The sequence below is a fragment of the Sycon ciliatum genome, chromosome 3 (assembly GCF_964019385.1).
Source record: "Sycon ciliatum chromosome 3, ocSycCili1.1, whole genome shotgun sequence".
NCBI classification, from domain to species: domain Eukaryota; kingdom Metazoa; phylum Porifera; class Calcarea; order Leucosolenida; family Sycettidae; genus Sycon; species Sycon ciliatum.
In genome coordinates, this window is record NC_088645.1 from 30,390,474 (window position 1) to 30,396,098 (window position 5,625).

The 5,625-nt window shown below is 47.9% G+C and overlaps 1 long non-coding RNA gene across 1 annotated transcript; it reads right to left on the reverse strand.

Annotated features, from left to right (window-relative positions):
* Window positions 1-659: 659 nt before the first annotated feature.
* LOC135812658 (uncharacterized) lies at window positions 660-3,474 on the reverse strand. The gene is made up of 5 exons (XR_010552904.1): window positions 2,877-3,474; window positions 2,688-2,769; window positions 2,281-2,335; window positions 2,088-2,190; window positions 660-1,171 (listed from the first exon to the last, which is right to left on the reverse strand). It is a non-coding gene; the product is annotated as an uncharacterized LOC135812658 (long non-coding RNA).
* Window positions 3,475-5,625: the final 2,151 nt, after the last annotated feature.

Here is a 5,625-nt window from a genome sequence, read left to right on the forward strand (position 1 = left end):
TAAATCGCGATTGACGGGACCCGAACGCACCAGTAGCACGAGGTTCCTACCTGTGGATGCAGCTGGGGAGTGGGGACGCTGGTCCATAGCCAAAGCCAAAGCCAAGGTGGGCTGCGGGGTACTGTAAGTGTTGTACTATGGTAAATTGATCAGCGACGGCGCCGGCCCATTGCTGTGATCCTGTGGCCTGTGCCCTCCCGACCTCGTGCTACTGGTGCGTTCGGGTCCCGTCAATCGCGATTTAGGTGGATCAGTTCACATTTGGGAGGACAATGCGCCAGTTCTAATTTCTTACTTTTACGACGGGGCTGCACCAGTAGAGGTTTTTCAGAACCGCTCACAGAGCGGTTTTTATACGGGTAATTTCAGTTCTTTTTCTGTTCCCTCCCCCACCCTGGCCCAGTTCCGAAGATAAACATGGTGAGCACGCGCGCGATGCACTGTATGTAGCCATGCGACTGCAATAGCACACTGATACATTCCAGCCCTCCCCACCTCACTACCCCGCACAGAGACACATTGTGACAAACACGCAAATGCACATGGGCACGTGCGCGCGCACACACACACACACACACACACACACACACACACACGACCCAAACAGGAAATTCTTGATGAACATTGTATAATGCCACGCAAAGCAGTGGCTACCATACTTCAGGAAGTCAGTTGCGAAACAAAAATAATTCAACTACAATGTGTAGGTAAGCTGGCGGCCAAAGCACAACATTGCAAACCGTGATGATATTTGCCTAAGGATTGCAGTTTGCAGACCACACCATGGAAGCAGTGAATACAGAATGATTGTAATGTCATGCAAAGACAAGCAAAGAAGTGGCCACCATACACCAGAACGGAAAGTCACATATCCAACAGATAGAGAAATGAACAGCATCTGGTACAGCCCACACAAAACCAAGCTGACCTGAACTCGTCCGAAGATCGTAAGTGGCAGATCCTTTTCAACGATAGCATGCAGGTGTACAATACACGCTTGGACAAAATCTGACCGTGTCACCGGCATACATTGTCATCACATGCATACCCCACATGTTACACACATGCACAGTAGAAGCACAATAAAAGCAATGGAAAATATGAAGGGGTTGCTGAAGCATCTTCACACTTCAAATTCAGACTTCGATGTGGTCGTCACAAGATGAAATACCTGCAAGATACAAGTGATGCAGAAAGAAAGCATAAGGTCGTGAGGTAGGCTATGAGACACCACAAATGGGTCACCTACATGTATGTTCAGGGCTGGTGTACACACACACACACACACATGCAGAATGATCATAATCGAGAATTTCCCAAACTGAGAAGAGCAATGAAATCCACTTGCATGCACAGGAGCAATTTTGCAGTATGATGCGCAGCTTGGGAATACACCTCTTGGCAATGGATTACATTCCCATTGGAATTTCCATTCACGTGGGATTCACAGAAGAAATTTGGCAGTGTGCTGCGCAATGCGACACGACCTGCGATTCTGCGTGCGATGCAAACTCGCACAAAATACCATTCACAGAATCACGACAAGACGTAAGCGATGCAACAGCGCCTTGCTGACGTGCCTCAAGTCAAAGCTCAATGAGAATGCGTTTGTCGGTTACAACTGGTACAAATGTACAAGCAATTTCTGAAAATGCTCCTGTGAATCCTGCTTTAAGCAGTGCAGGAATGTCCCTCCTCCGCCCCCCCCCCCCCCACCCTCAGGGAACTTGGCAAGGAAGGGTGGTCTTCGCGGTTCCCAACATCTATTTGCAGTTTCTCGTCTCCACTATGTCTTTTCAATGGGGATTTGTACGTACCATAAAAGCAAGCCTAAAATGAACAGCACATTTGCCGTTCCCCCACTGGGGACTCTGAGGATGCGTTCCACAGCTATCCTGATAAGATATTCCGAGAAGCGGTGCTGTGCAATGCATTGTGAAACTCAAAAAAGCTGACCAAACGCATCCAACGTCAAACTTCAATTGTAATTCGCCAGCTGACTACTTTCAGACTCCATGTAGGTCCGAGTACATCTGGCTTAAAAGTTGACAACAACGGCGCACGCACATAAGCAACGACCACCTTACCTGTACTGTAGCAGTACTTCCGAGTTCCCGTATGGGAGTTCCTCATTGTGTGTGCAATAGCAGCCTCATCGGACCAGTTCAATGCGACGCGGACAGTCCGACACTGAGGAGGACATTGAAGAAGTCAGAGACAGGAAGAATGGTTGATTTACAACTCAACTAGCAAGGCTGCACACCACGAAGTTTCACTCACCATTGTGCCGTCCTTCTTGGAATGCAGAAATAACGCTTCTTCTCGAGAACGCAGCCTGTGACAGACAAAAAGGAAGGAGCATCGCCATCGGCATTGGTCCTCTGCTATCACCGATTGCCGAGTTGCACAGTTCACTCTAACAAGACTGAGGACGTTCAAGAACTCCCCATCCATACCATCATTGGAGTAAGAGGAAAGGTCAGATTGCCTAGCTCCACCCAGCATTCCTGGATGCCAGAATGTGCTGCCCCCCGCCCCTCCCTTAGTACTACCTGGAAAGGGCAATATATGTGACAGCGTTCACCAGTACAGTCGGAAGAGAACATGGGAGAAGGCAAAAAGGCAACACACATGAATCCCTTATAAACAAGCAGTGGCAACTCTAGCACCAGTAATGTTGGACTTACATCCCAGCCATTGCCGCCGGATTCAGCGGCTTCTTCTTCTTCGTCTCCCATCTCCGAAGCACTCATTCCCGTAAGTTCAGTCCTGGGAGTACAGTCGAAGGAGGACGTTGGAAAAGGCAAAAAGGCAACACACATGATTCCCTTATAAGCAAGCAGTGGCAACTCTAGCACCAGCAATGTTGGACTTACATCCCAGCCATTGCCGCCGGATTCCCACACTTCTTCTTCGTCGTCTTCCAGTTCCCAGGTTCCATCTAATGATTCTTGCAAATGCTCCTTCCCGTAAGTAAGTGCAGTCCTGGCCTGGGTGGATGCGCAGTACATTGACGATGGCGGAGATCGAGATGTAGATGTCGCAGGTCAGGGAGCCGGCTCGCGGCTAGGGATCCCGACAGCAGATTGCGGCCAAATTCGGGACGATGCCGGACGCCAGTCAGTATGAAGTAGCGAATTGCGGACCGCCACGTAGATTGGGGTCGCGGGGTCATAATCCACGGGCACTACTCGTACGTTGCTCCAAAAAGGGCACTGCACTGTTCCACAGTTGCTGTTAGCGGTCGCCAAAGGCACTTGGTAGGCCGGTAATTGGGTCACGTGTCAACAAAGTGTCAACAACGTGTCAACAACGTGTCGACCACGTGTCTTTAGCGGTACACTAATTTTGGTGTCCCCAAACTGAAAACATCGAGCACCAGTATGGAAAGGCTTTAGACAGAAAGCCTTTCCAATTATAGACCATGAGAAGGGGACTAACCACAGCAGCAGAAACTCACCGAGAAGACGACGGGGGGGGTTGTCCGTGGACCAAAGTCGGCAAAAAAGGTCTGCGAGCAGAGTAGAGAGACTGACTTAGCTAGAGACTGAACAACTATCGCCAGCACTTGATACTTCGTAGAACACAGCACTCACCACACACACGTTAGGGGAAGGCAAACAGAATGGCAAACTTTGTTCTCTCCGCAACTACTCCAAGGAGATTTTGGACTAAATTAAATGAAGGACTAATGTCGATTTGTCCAGCTTTTCAATACGCTCTTAGAATCCATGGACGAAATTTTCAACCGGACGAACTCCCTTTCTTTGGAGTTGGACGAAATTATTGACAGACGAAATGTACTGCCTGTACAGTACACTGAGGTAGAGTGACGCTGTTAACATGTTGTTGTCAGTGGTCTCTTTTCTTCTCCTTGCTGTTCTACATGTCAATACGCTCCATATTTGGGATCACTCACCTGCATGCAATATAGTTTATACCAGGAAGTAGTTATTATACTACTCCCTGGTTTATACACATTTCATAACCCCATATTTGTACAATTTCCCCACTACCCCTGTAGCCCTGTTAGTCCATCAGCCAGTGGTGCCAAAGTGAGTCCCCTGTTGCACTTACAAATCGAACACCTGGAACTGACATCAATCGACAGCAAAAGCATCACTGAATCCAACCTGCCTACTTTCCCTGGCGAAACTCTTGCACTCCTTTTACAGTGCGCCTTGGAAGTTCGACAAATTTCTTCTTCTTCATCAGCCATTACGAGGTTTTCCATCCGTTTTATCAGGACATCCAATGCGTCTTCAGTGAAAACGTGGAGTTTTGTCAACGTTTGGTGTGGTTTTCCGTGGCGATCGACCTAAAATCGCGAAATAAATCGCCGTCGATTTGAGCAGAGGTGAGTTGGCGTGGAGCACGTACAGATTCAAAAAATATGTGTACATGCGCACCGGGAAGAAGATGAAGATGCTCACCATTTTCAAATAACTATACGGAGCATCAGCAAATCGAATATTCGAATGAAATTCGAGAATCGTCACGAAAAGCACTCAATCAGTCGAAACTAGGGCTTTGTTCGACTGAAAAATGCCCGCAAACAGAAAATACTTTTCGAATACTTTTCGAATGCTCCGCGCGTGCTCTAGTACACGGCGCACTACGAGTACTCATTCTTGCGCATGTAGCTACTAGTTCTTACTAAAGTACTAGTCTGGACTTCTTGTCAATCTTGACGCTTTCCTCTCTCTCGAACTGTGAAAAGTTTTATCAAGTGTGCATTTTGTTTCATTTCAAGTATCCTGGAATCATGGCTTTGTCACCAACTACCAGCCCCGGTATGCCTCCTGCTCCCAGTACTGCAGTAGCCCTGCTGGCGTTGTCTCGGCATCTGCGTCTATGGTGAGTTCCCCGCAGGGAGAGGGCAACTCAAAGTGTGCCAAATATTTGAGGGTCGACCTTACCATGGATCTCATTCTGCTGAGGCAGTGTAGGGCCCACCCTCACCTATTCGTCCGCGGGTCTCCTGATATGCAAGGGATAGCGGAGGAGCTCGGCCGAGATCCGCCTTTTCAAGGGGTCTCCAAGAGAGATCCTATCGCCAATAGCCTGAATCGGATGAAGCATCCGCCGCTTCGCGTCATCCCCAAAGGCAATGAGAAACAACAGCAACTCCGTTCATTGCACATCTCAAAATCCCAGTCCTCAACTGCTCAAGCTAAAAAAAACTCGATGAAAATACTGGACTGCGCTACATGCTGAACCTCTTTTTCATTCGAATTTTCTCTCTGATTTTCTTTTTGCCATTCGAATAATCAAATCGAAAATTCGATTTGCTGATGCTCCGTACTAATTCAAAAACTAGTAGATAATCACAAGTAGATAATCAAGCGAGGTACACAGGGATTGATGGCTGATCAAAGCCCAAGGGACCAGCCCGAGGGCTTTGATCAGTCATCAAGCCCGACTGTACCTCGCTTGAATATGCTCCAGACGATCCCCAACAATTTTTGTGATTTTGAATTCAATCGCTTTATTCTTTGGGTGATCTCGAGTGTGGTAGATAGTACTTCGAAGTAGTACAACTGTAACTGTACTACTACCTGGTTGCAACATGTTCAAAGCAGCTTTGCCTTTATTTCAACTGTTTGCTGTCACCATCCAGAGCCA